Source organism: Erinaceus europaeus, chromosome 13 (genome assembly GCF_950295315.1).
Source record: "Erinaceus europaeus chromosome 13, mEriEur2.1, whole genome shotgun sequence".
Taxonomy (NCBI): Eukaryota; Metazoa; Chordata; class Mammalia; order Eulipotyphla; family Erinaceidae; genus Erinaceus; species Erinaceus europaeus.
In genome coordinates this window covers 80,753,598-80,772,986 of record NC_080174.1, presented here as the reverse complement: position 1 = coordinate 80,772,986, position 19,389 = coordinate 80,753,598, and the positions used below count along the sequence as shown (strand labels likewise).

Below are 19,389 nucleotides of genomic sequence, written 5' to 3'. Positions count from 1 at the left end.
ATCTGCATCACCGCTTGTGAAGTGACCCCCCCCCCCCGCAGATGGGGAGTTGGGGGCTTGGACTGGGGTCCTTACACTTTCTACTATGCATGCTTAACCCAGTGCACCCACCAACCTGGACCCCTCTAGTGCACTTCTTTGCCAATCCCACAACCCAGGTTCAAGACTGGCCCTCACTGCATTGAAAAAATTTCAGTGCTCTGGTTTCTCTCTCTCCATCTCTCTCTGAAAAACAAACAAAAAATGTACAAATGTGCTCACATGCCAAATGACACAGATAGTCCATGTGGAGAAGGTAGCGTTAGAGAAAGCCACCTAAACAACAGTGACTGCTGGAAAGTGTCCTAAAATACTAGGAGGCAGCCAGGGCAAAGACGTTAAGAGCAACAGGGACATCACAAAGCCAGAAGAAAAGATGGAGATGGTACATTCAAAATTTGGAAGACACAGTCACTTCAGAGTCAAGGTTGGGTAGAAATGTAAATGTCTTTAGAAAATGTGACTACAGAGCTAAACAAGAAACAAAAGATGAAGTCCTTTCTAAACTTGACTCTTCCCTTGGAAGGAAATGGGGCTTACCTTTAAATGAAAATAGTGAACCAAAGCAGCCTTTGTTGGTGAGAGACAACTCTCCCAACTGAGAGAAGGAAGCCCTGAAACAGGCAAGATGAGGTACTGAAAAAGCTGCTGGGAGGTGATTAGGGAAAAGTCAAGGGAAAAAATGAGAGGGCTGAAGTCAAATAATGACAGGCTTGCCTCCAAAACCGACATTTGTTCCATGATAATGATGGTTTTCTTCTCTGTTTATTTGTGAACTGTCTCATTCCTCAAAGGATGTGGGATGGCTCTCACAAACCATTTAAACACTCCAGGGAATGTGAATTCCAGTCCACAAATCTAGGGATGCGAAAAATAGCATATTTCTTTGTGTTTTCTCCAAAGCAAATAATTTCTAATCCAAGGTGACTTTCGCTGAATAGGTAAGAAGCTTACCACTTCTGTAAGCTTTGCTTTCTTCTGCTCTTTCTAGACCCTTAGATTCAAAGAGATTGTAAGAATTTCCTTGTCACTCCCTCTTTCCATGTTTCTAACATTTCTTTCCATGCAGAACACTTAGCTCATTCTTCTTAATAACTTCAGATGCCAACCTTTCTAGATATATGTAAAGAAGACATGAAGAGAGAGGGAAAAATAAATAATTAAGTAAATAAATAAACACCACCACACCAAAGCTTCCCATGGTTCAGTGGGGGCAAGACTTGAACCTATGTTTTGTTCATGACAAAGAAGACACCCTTTCAGGTGAGTTATCTTGCTGGCCCATCACTATGGAATTACCTAAATAAATCTAGATACAAGTCAGTCATGAGTTTATCACAACAGGGAAACTACTGACATGAACAAAGAAAAAAAAAAAAAAAAGACAGCTCAAGACACAACTTCTCAAAAATGATGTTGTCAAATATTTCAAATCTAAAAATTTCACATTGAAAAATAAAATAAAATTAGTAAGTGAGCAAATGCCCTGAGAACTGCAAACACATCACAAAGTTAGAACCAAGACTTCACCTCTGAGCTATCTAGTGACCAAAGAAAAAGCAATTAAAAATTTTTTAAACTTATTTTATTAGTGATTTAATAATGACTGACAAGATTGTGTGATAAGAGGGGTATAATTCCATACAGTTCCCAGCACCAGAGTTCTGTATCCTGTCCCCTTTACTGGAAGCTTCTTGGAGTTGGAACAAAATTCTTGGGGTGGGGGGCAGAAGGTGGAAGGTCTGGCTTCTGTAATTGCTTCTCCACTGGACATGGGTGTTGACAGGTCGATCCATAACCCCCCCCCCCCCGGTGTTTCTACTTTTCCCTGGTGGGGTAGGACTCTGGAGAGGTGGGGTTCCAGGACACATTGGTGAGGTCATCTGCCCAGGGAAGTCAGGTTGGTGTTATGGCAGCATCTGCAACTTGGTGGCTGAAAAGCATTAAGATATAAAGCAGAACAAATTGTTTAGTACAGGAGCCTAATGGTAAGAATATAGTAGATGAGATTTGGGGTTTTCATGTTGGAAAAATCTAAGAAGTCTATTTTAGCTATATTCCAGTGGGCCTGGGTCTAGACTAATTTTTGCCTAGGCTGGACAGCTAACACACAGGTGGGCTAAAAGTATTGTCTGGGAGGATGGTGTCAGAGTTGGGAATAGGACCAAAAAACTGGACCAGAAAAGATCGTAGCTCCCAGTATGGGAAAAGTATCTAAATACTGTTCACTGTAAACCCCATAGATCTGGCCCAGGGCCATGTCAATTCATATGTCATACAAAGCCATTTTACAACTGTTTAAGACACCTACTCAAGACAGCATCCCTGTTTTTCAAGAGTAATATGGTCTCATCCACTGCTAAGACAAGAGAAAAAAAAAATTTCCATTGGATCCTGTTAGAGCTGACACTGAATTATTCAGGCAACTCTACATTGAACATCAACCTTACAAGAGTGAGTTTTGATGGCTTGTTTCTTATAACAACACAGAGAAAGCAAAATAACTTCAAACAATCCCTCCCTGCAGTGCGTTGCAGTCTAGACAGGAAAGTCAGTAGATAGATAATGGCCAATTGTCATTGAAGTACTTTTTGTGAAAATGTTGTACAAAGTGCAGAGGGCACACAGATGAAGCAGGGCAATAATAATAGAGACAGGTCTTCAAGAACATGATTAAAATCCTAGAAGATTTAAAAAAAAAAAAAAAGCTAGAGGCAATCAGTATCCAGAGTCCACAGGGATTGGGATGAGGATGGACAGTGCTCTGATGGTAATCAGAAGGAAAAGGCATTCTCATATTCAAAATCAACTTACACAAAACACGGAAAAGAAGCACCCTGAATAATTATCAGTTCATATCACTCAGTGAGACTATTACAGGTGATTTTTATATTTTGTGCTCAGCTTATTTATACTTAATTTATTGGGAGGGCAAAGTTACTCATCTTTACAGATGAGTTTTAGTGGTAGCAAAATGCCCAAATAAAAGTAGCTTTTAGTTTTCGTCACGCATGAAGTATCAGAATTAAATAATAAGTAACAAGAATGAAATAACAGGAGATCTGGGATTTGATCCAAAATTATGTGGGGCACAGAAAAGTGGACAGGGACACCACTGAGCCAAGACTAGCCATGGGTTACTAATTGCTTAAACTGGAGGATTGATGGGTACATGGGGATTCATTTTTCTACTATGTATTTAAAATTTTCTAAAATAAAAAGGTGAAAAATCAAATAAGGAGAGTGACCTTGGCACATTAACCTTCTTTTGCTCTACTTTTGCTCTACTTTGTTCAATTATAAAATATAAATAATAAAATCAACCACTTTGTAAGTTAGTGTGAAGATGAAAGGCATATATATGTGTACACATTGTTAATGATAGTGTCTGACACTTTAGTCATCATTTCAGTAGGGGACTTGATAACCTTCCCAAGACTCCAGACTTCTTTCTACTCTGTCATATCATGTAGTCTACCACTCAACACTGTCATGGTTTTATGAGACTGAAGCTGTGCTAGGCATTACTTAACTTGTGTAACCTTGTCTAAAAGAAGAAAAGAGTGAATTCTCTGTCTTTGGGAAGGTCTTCTTTTCAAATCCAGAAAACTTTCCATGAAATGTCCCAGAGGACTTCATCATTCACCCATGCATAAACCAACCTCTGCCTAAGTAGATGAATGTACTAGTTTGGCTGAATAAAATTATATAGTGGCTAATGAAACATTGACTTTACATAGCATTTCAGAAAGCAAAGTAATTCTGTATCGCAGGCTCATGATACAATGTAGGGGGAAGAAAAATAAATGGTTATGGCCGTACAAAGAGACTGGGATCAGAATTTGGTATGTTGGACAGATATTACATTTTTCCCTGTCAGTAGTTGGCATGAAGATTTCTGGCCCACAAAAGTGCAGAGGCTGAGAAAAGTGTGACAAGGGAAAATACCATTAATTGCATATTAAATTAAAAAATTCTAGCAATGGAGTATAAATCTGTGCGAATTATATGCAGCTGTGTTCACTGATCCCTCAGATATTTTACATAACTATATGTAAACTTTGCAAAACAAAAACACTCGATGGAAATAATAGCCTCAACAATATCTCTACATGGGGGAGAAAACTAGCTAGCCTCTGATTCAATATTTATATTTTAACTTCATTTTTTACAGACTAAGAGCTGTAGTTTCTCCACTAAATTCCTTTGTTTTCCCTGCATGGAGCTGGTAAATACCCAAGCCTTCACCACGGTGTGTACCTTCAATGCTGAGCACAATTATCTTTATGTGAAAATGAATTCCACGTGTTTTTTTAAGGAAAGCAAAACCTTTTATAGTATCATTTCATTACAAGTTGGAAATGCATGATTTGTTCAGTGAAAGAAGACCATGATACAACAATATTGACATCAAGCTAATGAAAGCTTTTCAAATGAAGGTATTAGAAGCTTCATTACTGGTATAAATTCTGCTGATGAGGGAATCTGAATATACCACGAATGTAAATGGATCTGGAAGAAGTTAGGAAGTATGCTTGACACGTATGAGACTTTCTAGTACTTCTGAGCAAGAAATCTTGATTTTTTTTTATTTTTTATTTATAAAAAGGAAACATTGACTAAACCATAGGATAAGAGGGGTACAACTTCACACAATTCCCACCACCAGACCTCGATATCCCACCCCCTCCCTTCCCCTGATAGCTTTCCTATTCTTTAACCCTCTGGGAGTATGGACCCAAGATCCTTGTGGGATGCAGAAGGCAGAAGGTCTGGCTCCTGTAATTGCTTCCCTGCTGAACATGGGCATCGACAGGTCAATCCATACTCCCAGCCTGACTCTCTCTTTCCCTAGTGGGGAAGGGCTTGGGGAAACAGAGCTCCAGGGCACATTGGTGAGGTTGTCTGTCCAGGGAAGTCTGGTCTCAGCCAGATCTTAATGACAAAAAGAATGATTACTTTTGTTTCCATGGAAGCCAAGCTACTTCATCTCCTCCAAAGGCAAAAGGAATGCAAGCAAGAAAGGGACTAAGCTGCCATGTATCTGGTATGTCTGATCATGGAGAGATTCTCTTTAACGCAGAGAGCTTTGTATAACTTGGTACGCACCCAAATCGGTTGAAGAAACCAACATTGGTTTAAGACAAATCTCAAACCTCAGCAACTAGAAGTCATTGCATATTTTACTTGAATCACTAATTATGTTCTTCTTACCACTCATTATTTATTCAATAAGTTTTTTTTGTTTGTTTTTTTGTTTTTGTTTTTGCTAATGCCTCTAAACTGAGAGCACAGCGTGGATGTTTGTATTATAATGGAAAATGATACAAAAAAGATAAATGACATAGGTAGATAGTTTTAAATGCTAAAGCGATGAACAGTAGCTGAGAGAAATAGAGGAACTGTGATGTGATTAGAAAGGATTGAAAAATTTTTAACTTTATTTTTACTTTTAAAATTTTATTTATTCCCTTTTGTTGCCTTTGTTTTTTATTGTTGTAGTTATTGTTGTTTTCATCTTTGTTGGATAGGACAGAGAGAAATGGAGAGAGGAGGGGAAGACAGAGGGGGGAGAGAAAGATAGACACCTGCAGACCTGCTTCACCACTTGTAAAGTGACTCACCTGCAGGGGTCTGGAACCGGGATCCTTATGCCAGTCCTTGAGCTTTGCAGCACGTGTGTTTGACCCGCTGTGCTACCGCTAGGCTCCCTATTTTTACTTTTTATTAATGATTTAATAGTGATCTACAAGACTATAAGATAACAGATGCATAGTTCCACACCACACCTCCACCAAAGTTCTGTGTCCGACCCCAACCCCCCCCCCCCAGAGTTCTCACAAAGTATTAGAGACAGGATGGCAACTTTCCTTTCCTTTCCTTTCTTTCTTTCTTTCGTTCTTCCTTCCTTCCTTTCTTCTTTTAGGAGCTCATGTGCTTCAATTTTCTTTTTTTTTATTTTAATCCAAGTCATGGATAATTTTTCAATTTAATTTTTTATTTATAAAAAGGAAACACTGACTAAACATAGAATAAGAGGGGTACAACTTCACACAATTCCCACCACCAGAACTCCGTATCCCATCCCCTCCCCTGATAGCTTTCCTATTCTTTATCCCTCTGGGAGTATGGACCCAGGGTCATTGTGGGATGCAGAAGGTGGAAGGTCTGGCTTCTGTAATTGCTTCCCCACTGAACATGGGTGATGACAGGTAGATCCATACTCCCGGCCTGTCTCTCTCTTTCCCTAGTGGGGTGGGGCCCTGGGGAGGCAGAGCTCCAAGGCACATTGGTGGGGTTGTCTGTCCAGGGAAGTCTGTTTGGCAACATGCTGGCATCTGGAACCTGATGGTTGAAGAGAGAGTTAACATACAAAGCCAAACAAAATGTTGACCAATCATGGACATAAAGACTGGAATAGTGCAGATGAAGCATTGGGGGGTCCCTCCATTTTGTAGGTAGCTAGTAGACATTTTTTAATTATATTCCAAAGGGCCTGTGACTATACTAGTGTTTATTTTATTTTATTTTATTTTTATTTATTTATTTTTTGCCTGAGCCCGAAATCTGATATGCAGGTAGATCCTAATTATTGTCTAGGGAGATGATGTCATGGCTGGCAGAAGGACCAGAAAGCTGGATCAAGGAAGAGAGTAGCTCCCAAATATGGGAAATGTGTATAAATATTGTTGACTGTAAGCCCCATCGATTTGATGTTATCTGGGGCCCATATTCAGCTTAGGAGCCTATGTGACCTCTGTATCCCTGTAGATCTAAGCTCACATTCTGTGGTCATAAGTAGGAACATACCAAGCTGCCCCAATTTCAGGACCCATCTTCCTCAGGTGTAGCATAGAGTATATTGTCCAGTCTCCCTTTGGAGGATGAAACATTCTCTACCATTGTTGATTCAAGTTGAGGGCAAGGGCCTATGGGGGCCACAAAGGAGTCTATTGTGTTGTTCCTGATAGAAATGACCGGTAACAATGGAGAGAGGGGTTTATTAAAGGTCTAGGCCCATCATATCTCATTGGGAGTTTCAGGACTCCCCGAAGAAGGCCCCAGCTGATGGGGTGTTTTAGTTTTCTATATTCCACTCATTAGGGAAACCATCTGGTTTCTAGGGACATATGCACCACTATGTTCATAGATGCATTATTCACAATAGCCAAAGAGTGGATGCAGCCTAAATGCCTATCAATAGATGACTGACTGACTAAAGAAGTTATGGGGTCTGTATTCCATGGAATACTACTCTGCAATAAAAAAAAAAAGATATTGTGTCCTTTGGAATTGGAGATTATGCTTAGTGAAATAAGTAGAGAGATGAAAGACAACTAATAGTTGGTTTCACTCATATGTGGAATCTATAGATCTGACTTACATGAACTTGCCAAAATAAAAAAAATAATAACAACAACAACAATAATAATAATATCCAAAGAAAACAGAAGCAAGCAAACTGTAAGACTTATAAAAACTTTGGTGGCTGTCTTTGGGAGGGTGGAGATACAGAATTTTGGTGGTGGATGTGGTGTGGTACTAGACACTGTAATCTTACAATCTTCTAACATACTGTGAATAACAAATAAAAAAGAAAGACTAATAACAAATAAAAAAGGATCATTGACTTAAGAGTCAAGCTGCCTGTGTACCATTTCCACTTTTCAGCTTTTGGCTTTTGGTAGGGCCTGGAATTGAGCCTGAAAACCTAAACTCTCAAGCATGAAAATCTTTTGCACAATTGTGTTAACTCCCACTAGCTGGTTCTCTATTAAATAAAGTAATTTGGGGGAGTGGGGAAGTTAAGTCAAGGAGTTTCATCTGTCACTTATTGTGGTCAAGGACACTTATTGCTATAGTTTCTATCTGTTACCAAATTGATCTGTATTTGTTTAAAGATTGCTATTGGATTAGTTTGTTCATGTGTGCAATATAAAAGATTAAAACAGGGGGCCGGCGGTGGCACACCTGGTTATACATACATACTAAGTGCAAGGACCTGCATAAAGACCTAGGTTCTAGGCCCCGCTCCCTACCTGCAGGGGAGTCAATTCACAGGTGGTGAAGCAGGTCTGCAGGTGTCTCTCTCTATCTCTCTCCTTCTTTATCTCCCTCTCCTCTCTCAAGTTCTCTCTGTCCTATCCAATAAAATGAAAAAAAAAATGTCCACCAAGAACAGTAGATTTGTACTGCCAGCCCTGAGCCCCAGAGATAAGCCTGGAGACAAAAAAAAAAATTAAAGCATATGAACTTCTAAAAATATTTTTATACTGTCTCTAAGAGTTTGTGAAAATAATGGTATTATCATGGGGGGTAGGTGGGCAGAATTGTGCTAATGGGTGAAGGGTGGAACTATGCCCCTGTAATCTTATCTCATTTATTCTTTAAGCTTCTTTTTAAAAAATTTTATTATCTTTAATTATTTATTGGATAGAGACAGCCAGAAATTGAGAGGAGGAGGGTAGAAATAGTAAGGGGAGAGACAGAGAGAGACACCTACAGCCCTGCTTCACCACTTGCAAAGCTTTCCCCCCTGAGGGTGGGGACCTTAAAACCCAGTCCTTGTGTGTTGTAATATATGTGCTCAACCAGGAGTGCTCTGACCCAGCCCCTAATCTAATGATCTTATAAAACATTATTAAATCACTAATACAAAGAAATTAAGAAATAGAAATAATATTGTTGGGTAGTATGCCAGCTCCCCCGGCTTAAAGCTTCTGTCTCTAATCCTACTTAACTAAGCACCACCATGCCTGTAGGGCATTGGTTTGATCCCACTTAAAGCTGCGGTCTATTTACATAAACCACTGTTAACTAAGCACCACCCTCCCTCCAGGGCATTGGTTTAATCCCCACTGGTTCATGATGTCTTTTTGCTCCGCCCCCTCTCGTAGTCACCCTGATTTCCACCACTGTCTTTTTGCTCCACCCTCTCTACATCACATCCTGTTTCCACCCTACTTGGCTGGTATATATACAAGCTGCTTTTCTGAGTAAAAACACTTGGAATTGCTTTTCGGCTCCGAGAGTTCCAGAGTGTATCTCCTGCGATGTTAGTGCAGCACGAGTTCCTGATCCCTCTCCTATGCAGCAGCCTAGATTGTCTCCAGTTGAGTTCTCTCCAACCCAGAGAGCACTTGTTCAGGAAGAAGCACCCTCAGGCTATCCTGGCATAGTACTGTGATCAAAGGGTTAGAAAACAGTAGTACAGGTTGTGGCTAATCGAGTGCCTACCTTATATTATCATTGAGGTAGTTTACATTAATCTGTACCACTAGAGTTTTATTTACTTACTTGTTTTTTTAAAGGTTTTATTTACTTATTTATTAATGAGAAAGATAAGAGGAAAGAGAGAACCGGACATCACTCTGAGATGTGTGCTGCTGGGGATTGAACCCAAGATCTCATGCTTGAGAGTCCAATGCTTTATCCACTGTTCCATCTTCCAGACCACCCGCTAGAGTTTTACACTAATAAATGTAATGTAAAACAACTGTAATAAAATTCCATGTTTATAGCTTAGTAATACATCGACCTTACACATGGTGAGGGGACTACAAGTGAAACCAAGAGAGAGATTTGAAGGTAGCAGCTGTTATTTCAATTTCTAGTGTATATATTCAATATCAATAATAAGGGATATGATGTATAATTCTGGGAACATGGAAGAAACTGGCATATACTAAGAGAACTAAAAGTTTTTCAGAGAAAAATATAAAACCCAATCTAAAGACTGATTCGAGGGGAATTTAGAGGTGTTCCACCGTCCACATGTAGAAATGTGCATAACTTGACTCTGGTGACCAGGATGACACAAATGCCTGCCGCTGGGAACTGATCTGCCCTTACACACAATGTTCAGCACATCCAAGCAAAGTCAGTAATAAGGCTTCAGTCAGCATCCCAGCTAAAATTTCTAATCTTTAATAATTAATGCAGATGAGAGCTACAAAGACAACTCACGTATCACATGAGAATATACACTAACATTCTAAGTAAGGTGTGAGAGAAGCTACTCCAGGTGTCTGAAGCTAAAAATAACCTCTGTGACTTTTAATGATATTTGTATAGACAAACAGAATCATTCAACAATATTTCAGACTAAGGAGACTAATACTCTGCAAGTATTATTTTCTTTTTCCTCTCTCATTCTGCCTCTCTCTGTCTCTCTCTGTCTCTCTCTCTGTCTCTCTCTCTTTTTTTCTCTGTCATCACAGGGACTTTATTAGTCTAGGTCAGCTTTTTCAGATAGAAAGACAGAGACAGATGGACAGGTAGAAAGACACACAGCACCTAAACCTCCCTCAGTGTAGTGGGGGCCAGACTCAAACCTGGGTTTTGCCCATAACAAAGCAAACACATGATACAAAGTGAACTATTTTGCCAGCCTAAGTGTAACATATTTTAATTTAGATGATATGTCCAGGTGAGTGACTGTGGGGTAACTCTATCTTAAATTATATAACAGAATACCTGATCTTATTTAAATACTCAGATTTGGGTGGGGCTACGGAGCAGTAACAGCTGTGTTTCTCTCCTCTCCTGGGTCAACTAGGAATACCAAAGGAGATCACCTGGGACAGCAACAAGACAGGATTAGAACGACTTCAGGAACCCACCAAATTACCAGTGAGTATGAACACATGTGGCTTGTGGACAGAGAGGAGCCTAAGGAGAGATTGAGCTGCTGATGATAGTCCAGCAGTTTACCAGTTGAGGCACCCCCTCCAGTCTGTTTTGGCAATAAAAAGACAGCTTAAGGGAGGAGAGGACTCCCCTTAGACTCACCAAATGCAACTGTGAGTCTCCATTGCTACTGCCCTCAGAGGCTGGAGCAGCTATGGAGGAGGCCCTGTGCTGACATCTGGGAACAGAAAACTGACCAGGAAACTCAAGAGAAGATCTACACCCTGGTGTCCTAGTAGTAGGGCTGTATAGTGGGAGCCTGTCCACATTGTTCTCATGATGAGAACATGGTTAAAAATGGTCTCAAAACCTACACTTCAAATGGGAGTTGTTTAGAAACTCACAGGGCCCAGCAGTGCTGCCTGGCTTGGCAGAGAAGCTGAATGGAGCCTGGAGCTTTGGATCCTTGGGGTGTGAAAGTCTTTTTGCACAATCACTGTATTATCTCCCCCCTACCCTGATCTCTCTATCTCTTGGTCAGGAAGGAGGGATTAAGTTAAGAAGCCTACTTATAGTTTAAAAGCCCTAAGGTTACCATAGCCCACAGGGAAGAAAAAGAACAAAAGAGGATTTTAAGCCACTGAGCTCCAACTCAGGGATTAAAATAATATTGACACAACTGTCAATTACCACAACTGTGAACCCTTTAAGTACCTTACTTAGACACAAATCAATCCAGGCAAGAGTGATCAGTAATTTGAAAAGTACTGAGAGAGGGACCTCATAACATACTATTTAGAATGGTTAAACCAACAAGAAGAAATATTGGAGAAATGAACCAGGACAAGAGTCCAGCTAAAAGACCCCCAAAGGGTGAAGCACAAAATAATAAGGTCAACATCCAAACACTAGTTAAGGGAATAATCACAGGAGTGAGTAAAGAGTTTGAAAGAATTGTTATCAGAAATGCAGAAATAACAAATGAGACTCTGGAAGAAAACCCTAATTATCTCAACGTTATTAGAGAGCTGAAAGCTGAAACAGCTGAGCTAAGAACACAACTAGCTGAACAAGCTAATACAGTATCACAACAGGGTAACAAAATAGATGAATTCCAGAAAACAGTATAGGGGAGAGAGAATAGACTAAATGAGGCTGAAGACAGAATTAGCAAAATCGAGGACAAATTAGAGACAACTAAAAAATAAGTAAGAGATCTCAAAAAGAGATTAAGAGATACTGAAAACAACAACAGAGACCTATGGGATGACTTCAAAAGAAATAATATATGTATTTTTGGCTTACCAGAGGAAGAAAGAGAGGGAGGGAAAGAAAGCATTCTTCAGGACATAATAACTAAGAACTTCTCTAGTCTAGACAACATCAAAGACATAAAAGGTTCAAGAAGCCCAGAGGGAACCAAACAGAATTAAGCCAGACTTAAAGACAACAAGATACATCCTATTTACAATAGAATGGAATAAGGATAAAGAAAGGATCCTGAAGGCTGCAAGAGAAAAACCAAAGACCTCCATACACAGGAAAACCCATAAGATTAGCAGAAGACTTCTCCACACAAACACTACAGGCCAGAAAAGAATGGCAAGGTATCTATTGAGTGCTCAGTGAGAAAGGCTTTAAACCAAGAATACTGTATCCTGCATAGACTGTCATTCAGACTAGATGGAGGCATAAAAACCTCAGACAAGCAACAGTTGAAGGAATCAACTATCACCAAGCCTGCCCTGAAAGAAGTTCTGAAAGGTCTCCTATAAACAGTCAGACCACCACAAATAGGCCGTATATCAGAACACTCTAAAACTCTACAAGAATGGTGTTAAAATATCTTCAACATTAGATATCAATAAATGTCAATGGCCTGAATTCACCTATTGAAAGGCACAGTGTTGCTGAGGACTTATTCTGATGCAGTCTCCGCCCCCAGGTTTTTCTATGCCCCGCTAAATCCTAGAGTGCCCCCTTTCAACCAATCCTGGCTCCGCCCCCAGGTTTTCCTATGCCTCGCTAAATCCTAGAGTGCCCCCTTTCAACCAATCCTGGCCCTACACGTCACCCCTGGTTGTCGCCCAATAAAAAGCCCCCTCACCCCTCCCCTCGCTCTCTCTGGGCTCTCGGCTCTCCCTCTCTGAGGTCTCGCTCCCTGCTCTCCCCCCGTGGTCGGCCATTGCTGGCTGGCTCCACGTGGTCTGAACCAAACCTCCCCCCCATCCTATAATAAAGATCTGTGTACCCCTTTGCTCTGGACGTCCGCTCTCTTCTCCGCGGTGCAGCCCGACACCAGACCACCTCAACAACATCTGGCGCCCATCGTGTTCCGTACCCACACCACGCCCGGCCTGAGGTCTCCGAAACCGCCCAGACACAGGTAAGTGGCATCCGCCCACTTCTGTGGCCCCGCGTTTCCCTCCACTATGGGAAATTTCTCGTTTTATGAGGAGGTGTCCCAGTCATTATTTCTTGACCTGGGACAGATTCCCGCTGTCATAAAAGGTTTCATTTTCGCTACCCCTTGGATTTTTTTAACTGTGGTCGCCACTTTCAAGATATGTAAAACGTGGTATGCCATAAGGATAAGTGACCTTGAGGCTGAGGTACGAGAGTTAAATCACATGTGCTTAAGACTTAGACATCCTAAGCGATCAGCGGCTAAACCCAAGAATTCCGTTCCCACAGACACGCACACGTGTTCGGACGCTCCTCCTCTGACCCCACCCCCTTCCGCCGTTCAGGTTTCAGCTCAGCCTGCGTTCCTGAACCCTGCCCCTTCCGTCCTGGTTTCAGCTTCCGTTTCAGCTCCGCCTGAGGCGCCTGCGTTCCTGAACCCCGCCCCTTCCGTCCCGGTTTCAGCTCCGCCTGCGTTCCTGAACCCTGCCCCTTCCGTCCCGGTTTCAGCTTCCGTTTCAGCTCCGCCTGAGGCGCCTGCGTTCCTGAACCCCGCCCCTTCCATCCCGGTTTCAGCTCCGCCTGCGTTCCTGAACCCTGCCCCTTCCATCCCGGTTTCAGCTTCGCCCACGGCCCCTGCCTCCGCGGTTTCAACTCTGCCTGCAGCTTCTGCGTTCCTGAACCCCGCCCCTGCCCCTGCTGTCCCAGTTTCAGCTCCGCCTGCAGCTTCCATTTTCCTGACCCCGCCCCCGGCCCCTGCTGCCGCGGTTTCAGCTCCGCCTGAGGCTTCCTCGTCCCTGACCCCGCCCCCTGCTGATACATCACCATTAAGAGATCTAGTGGCTGAGATACGAGAGCTAAAGGATATTTTTTCAGCATTTAAGGATTTTAAACCATGTGCAGTCCACCCCGGGAGCTCCGTCCCCGTAGATATGCGTTTAGTCTCCCCTGCAGCCACTACAGCAGTTTCTACTGAACTTTCCACTTCTGTAGCTCCCTCTCCAGCGCCACCGGACCATATCCACACATTCCCGGTAAACTTGGCCCCTTCTAAACAAAACCCTCAGCCGTGGCAGCCATATTCCTCGAAAGAACTTGGAACGCTCAGGCAAGCAGTCAGGGAGGACGGTATGCACTCTCCATGGACCAAGTCCGTTTTGAGAAGCTTTTACCAGCATTTAAATACACCACAAGACTGGAAAGAACTGGCTCGTGCTGCACTCCCAGACCCTCTCTATCTTCAGTGGCAGGCATGTTTCCGTGATGAGTGCTCTAGGCAATCGCAGGAAAATAGTAACAAACAGATAGAATGGAATTCTGATGCTTTGTTTGGAGCAGGAGCTCATGAATCTGGAGCTCAGCAGGCAGAAGCCAGGTTTCCAACTGGTTATTTTGAACAGGTACGCATCTGTGCAACACAAGCATGGGAAAGGGTGACCACACCTGATGTAGATCCATCAGCTCCCATTAACTCTTTTCACCAAGGCTCTGATGAGTCATTGGCGAGCTTCATCTCAAGGGTGAAGAGAAGCTTAGAGAGAAAGGTTTATAATCCTGACGTCCGCACACTACTCCTGCGCTCTATTGTCTGGGAAGGCATGACACCACAATTCCGTCAGGTATGCCTTAATCTTAAACACCTACACCCGGATAATTGGATTCTAGCGACACAGGAGCTTACATCAGGCAATTATGGGACACCCGCTATGACGCAGGTCTATGCAGTTGCCCCACGTAAGCAAAACGGGGCCTGCTTTCAGTGCGGTCGCCAAGGACATTGGCGTAACCAATGTCCTGATAAGTTGCGACCACGCCTCCAGTCAGGGAAACCACGCCTCCAGCCAGAGCAACCCCGCTTTCAGTCAGGGAGCCAGAGACCACGTACTGTTTGTCCAAAATGTCGTAAGGGGTTTCATTGGAAGAGAGATTGTTGGTCCCAATTTCATAAAGATGGTTCGCCCCTGAATGGTACAAATTCGGGGCCTGAGATTTTGTGGACCACTCCTGTTTTAGAACAAGGTCACCCTTCTATGACAGTAAAGATTGGCAATATTCCTTTTAAATTTTTGATTGACACGGGGGCAGCAAAGACGATTTTAAGGCAAGAAGAGGTTCCCCAAGATTGGGAACTCATCCCTGGACCCAGTTTACATGGAATAGGAGGGATGACAAGAGCATTTTGCACACGAGACTCGCTTATGTGGGAAGACCCAGAAGGTTCTACTGGACACTTCCGCCCTTTGGTAGCTAATATTAGCACCAACTTACTGGGCAGGGATCTTCTGGAATGTCTTAATGTTAGGATATCCACAGACGCCTCTGCAGAGCGTAAAACTCATTCCCGCGATACCAGGTCTATTCAGCACCCCCAATACTAAATGCCACTGTTCGTAGCCAAACACCCCGCTTAAGCTGGCTTTCTAATGAGCCTGTCTGGGTGGAACAGTGGCCTTTACCTAGGGATAAGCTAAAAATTTTAAAAGAGCTCGTCCGAGAGCAGTTGTCCTTGGGACACATTCGTCGTTCTCGAAGCCCATGGAATACTCCTGTCTTTGTGATTAAAAAGCGCTCGGGAAAATGGCGCCTCCTTCAAGATCTCTGTGCAGTAAATAAAACCATGCAGGTCTGGGGCTCCCCCCAAAGGGGTTTGCCTCTTGCTTCTGCAATTCCCACGGGAATTCCAATCATAGCTATTGATATACAAGATTGTTTTTTCTCTATCCCCTTGCATCCGCGAGATTGTAAACGTTTTGCCTTCTCTGTTCCGTCTATTAATAATGCCAGCCCCGCTGACAGATTTGAATGGGTGGTGCTGCCCCAGGGTATGGCCAATAGTCCTACAATTTGTCAGGAGGCTGTTAAATCTGCCCTTGTCCCATATATTCATAAGGGCCTTAATATTTTTCATTATACAGATGATATTTTAATATGGGGAAAATCAGATACAGATCTCTATGCCTTACGTGATTTTCTCATTCCTGCATTAAAGAAAAGCGGCCTTAATGTAGCCCCTGAGAAGATACAGCTAATCCCTCCAATATCCTTCCTAGGTTCAGAGATTTCTCTAACGCAAATTCGTCCCTTAAAACCTAATGTTACCTTCCCTTCTAACCTTACTCTTGCTTCTTTACAAAGTTTTCTAGGAAATTTAAATTGGCTTAGGCAGTATCTCTATCTGCCCACAAGCTGCCTCCAACCACTGTTTGACCTGTTGAAAGGAAACAAACAGCCCTCTTCAAAACGTAAGTTAACTCCCGAGGCCTCCTTGGCACTGGAAAGGGTTAACCAGGCCCTCCAGGACATGCACCTTGTTCGATTCTCCCCCTCCTCTCCAGTAAACCTTCTAATCTTCAACTCCACCCCCACAGTAGTAGGGGCACTGTGGCAAGACCATGGGGTTCTCGAATGGCTTCACACGCCAGTAGGAGGAGCTCCAAGACTCCTCACTGAGATAGATGCGTTAGCATTCATGGTTCGCCAAGGGAGAAATAGGTCTGTGCAGGTCTTAGGGAAAGAACCGGATTTAATCATTCTGCCCTTTTCTCTCACAGATACAGAGTGGCTTATACGCCATCATTCCCGCTTTGCCATAAGCTTCGTGGGGTTTCCAGGACAAATAGATAACCATTTTCCTTCTAATAAATTGATAGCTTCTTTACCTCTTCTGCCTCTACTAGCACCTAAACTTTTCTCTCGGGATCCCATTCCCTCTGCTCCTACAATCTTTACTGATGGCGGAAAAAGGGGAGCTGCTGCCCTTATATATTACCCAGACAAACAATCTCCTAAACCTCTCTTTACTGAGCTTCCTGATAATTCCCCTCAGTACAAAGAACTTTATGCTGTTTTTCTTGCACTAAAAGCTGTACCAGAATCCTTCAACCTTTTTTCTGACAGTGTGTATACTGTTAACTTACTTCCATGGCTTGCTCATTCGTATGTGAAAATTGATGACAACCCACTTTCCCCTCTCTTGATTCAAATCGCCTCTATGCTCTGTTCTCGAACCCAACCACTGTATATTCAACACCTTCATTCCCACAGCCCTCTTCCTGGTTCCCTGTCCGAAGGGAATGCCGCAGTTGACTGCCTTGCCTCCACAGGAACTTTCCCAGTCTCTGTCTCTGATCCTGCTAATTTTCACTCTCTAACCCATGTTAATCTTAAAGGCCTTCAAGCTCGATTCCCTGATGTTCCTGTACCACAGTTAAAACATATCCTTGCTACATGCTCTTCTTGTGCAAATCTCATAAAGACACCTGCTATCCAGACCCTTGGGGTTAACTCCCGAGGTTTAAAAGCTAATGCTATTTGGCAAATTGATGTCACCCACATACCAAACTTTGGCAAACAAAAATATGTGTTTGTCTCAATTGATACCTTTTCTAAATTTATGTGGGCTACAGCTCAGACAGGAGAAAGTGCTAAAAAGCTTGTAAGCCATATGCTCTCTTGTTTTGCCGTTATGGGGGTCCCATTACTTTTGAAAACAGACAATACACCTATGTTTTCAAGCAAACAATTTAAAGATTTTTGTTCCCTCTGGAATATTACTCATACCACGGGCATTCCCTACAATCCACAGGGACAAGGCATTGTCGAAAGGGCCCATCAAACACTGAAGGCTCAACTAAATAAAGATAAAGGAGGAACATATCCCCCCAATATCCAGCTAGCAAAAGCCTTAACTACGTTAAATCTCTTTAATATTTACAATAACTCAGCCTTACCCCCTATTATTCTTCACTGGCAAACACCATCTACCCTCCCATCTATTAAGGTGAAATGGAGAGACCCACTCGATAAAGTTTGGAAAGGGCCTGACCCATTATTGACCATGGGAAGGGGTTTCGCATGCATTTTCCCTCAAAATTTCTCTAAACCTGTCTGGGTTCCTGCCCGCCATGTCCGACAATACCCGCAGGATGGCGCTGTTATTCCTGAAGAACAAGAAATACTACAAGAGGACCAGATGCAGGATACATCCCAGGACCCGTAATACGACATGGCAGAACCTGCAAATCTGGCTCACAGAGACCTCTCTCCTACCCTTTCCCTGTATGTCTTATGTTATAACTGGCCAGTTGTTTTTGTGAATGAGTGTGTTAAATGACAAAATTTTTTTTTTCTTTTTTTTTTGCATGACCCATCTGCTTGGAGTACTCTAAAAGGTTATTGGCCTTATATAAAAATGCTGGACGCAGCCAAAGTTTCTGGAGACGTCCAGAAACATTCCAAAAATTTTTTTTTCTTTCTCCCTCTTTTGAATTTTATATATAGTATTGGTATATATGTAAGTGTTTAGTCTTAAACTGTGTGACTAATGACAGATTTAAAATTGTTTTTAAATAATGTGTTTTTATAACAAAAGTTCTTTTTCCTCCAGTTTGTTATAACTAAATGTTTATGGGTATGTCTCAAGTTTGGTAACACTAACTTAACGGTCAGAAGTGTAACCCTACAGCTACACTTTTACCAGACAAGGTAAATATTAATAGTTAAGGTAACTTACTATTTAGGTAAAAGTCTAAATGTTCAACGTGACTATTCATTCCCAAAACTAAACTATATAAATTTTATATACAGGACACCTTTGAAGGGCCCCCAAAGGTGCCCTGTAAACTATCTTGTGGAAATTAATCCACAACAGATCTGGCATCAATCTGGCACTGTAAACGTTAAAATCATTGTCACGAATATGCGTTAACTCTCTAAGCAATTTGAGTCTGTTTAAAATACATATTTTAGCTAAAATTGGTCTCAAGATCCTGCGGTAGAGGCTGCTACAGGAGGTCACATTAGATGACCTTTTAATAAATCATAAAGAGATTCTAAACCAATTATAATCATCGAGGTACCAACTATAACAAACCTATAACTTGTTACCAGTTCAAATTAACCACGAGAAGCAGATTGTTTGTGTTTCTTTCACAGGAATCCCGGAAAAACCATCTGAACCCCTGCACACCCTGACGTCACTCACTAGATGGCACGACTACCGTGGCACACCCCCCGAAACCCTAGAGGTCACTCAACGTGATCTGAAGAACCTGATACACGAATTCCAAGAACAGAACTTTCTTCATGCCTGGTTACCGTTCCTGCTTCTGACCTGCTTGTTACGTGTTGGCAGTTCCAGCTAGCTATCTACAAAAGAGCAACATTCCAGCGGCTGACCTCCCTCATGCAGCGTTGCATCCCCTGCCAATTCCTCCCCTAGCTATCTACTTCAGACTGAGACTTGTATCGGACTTTCTGACATACCCTATATACATTTTACACAATTTTGAAGCAGCTTATTTCCCTTCACGCTGCTGG

At 42.3% G+C, this 19,389-nt stretch overlaps 1 long non-coding RNA gene across 1 annotated transcript in view; it reads right to left on the bottom strand.

The window, feature by feature from the left end:
• Positions 1-1,009: 1,009 nt before the first annotated feature.
• LOC132542562 (uncharacterized) overlaps positions 1,010-19,389 on the bottom strand; it is a 32,250-nt gene continuing 13,870 nt past the window's right edge. The window contains exon 3 of the long non-coding RNA XR_009553560.1: positions 1,010-1,972. This is a non-coding gene — a long non-coding RNA (uncharacterized LOC132542562). The remainder of the gene's footprint in view (positions 1,973-19,389) is intronic.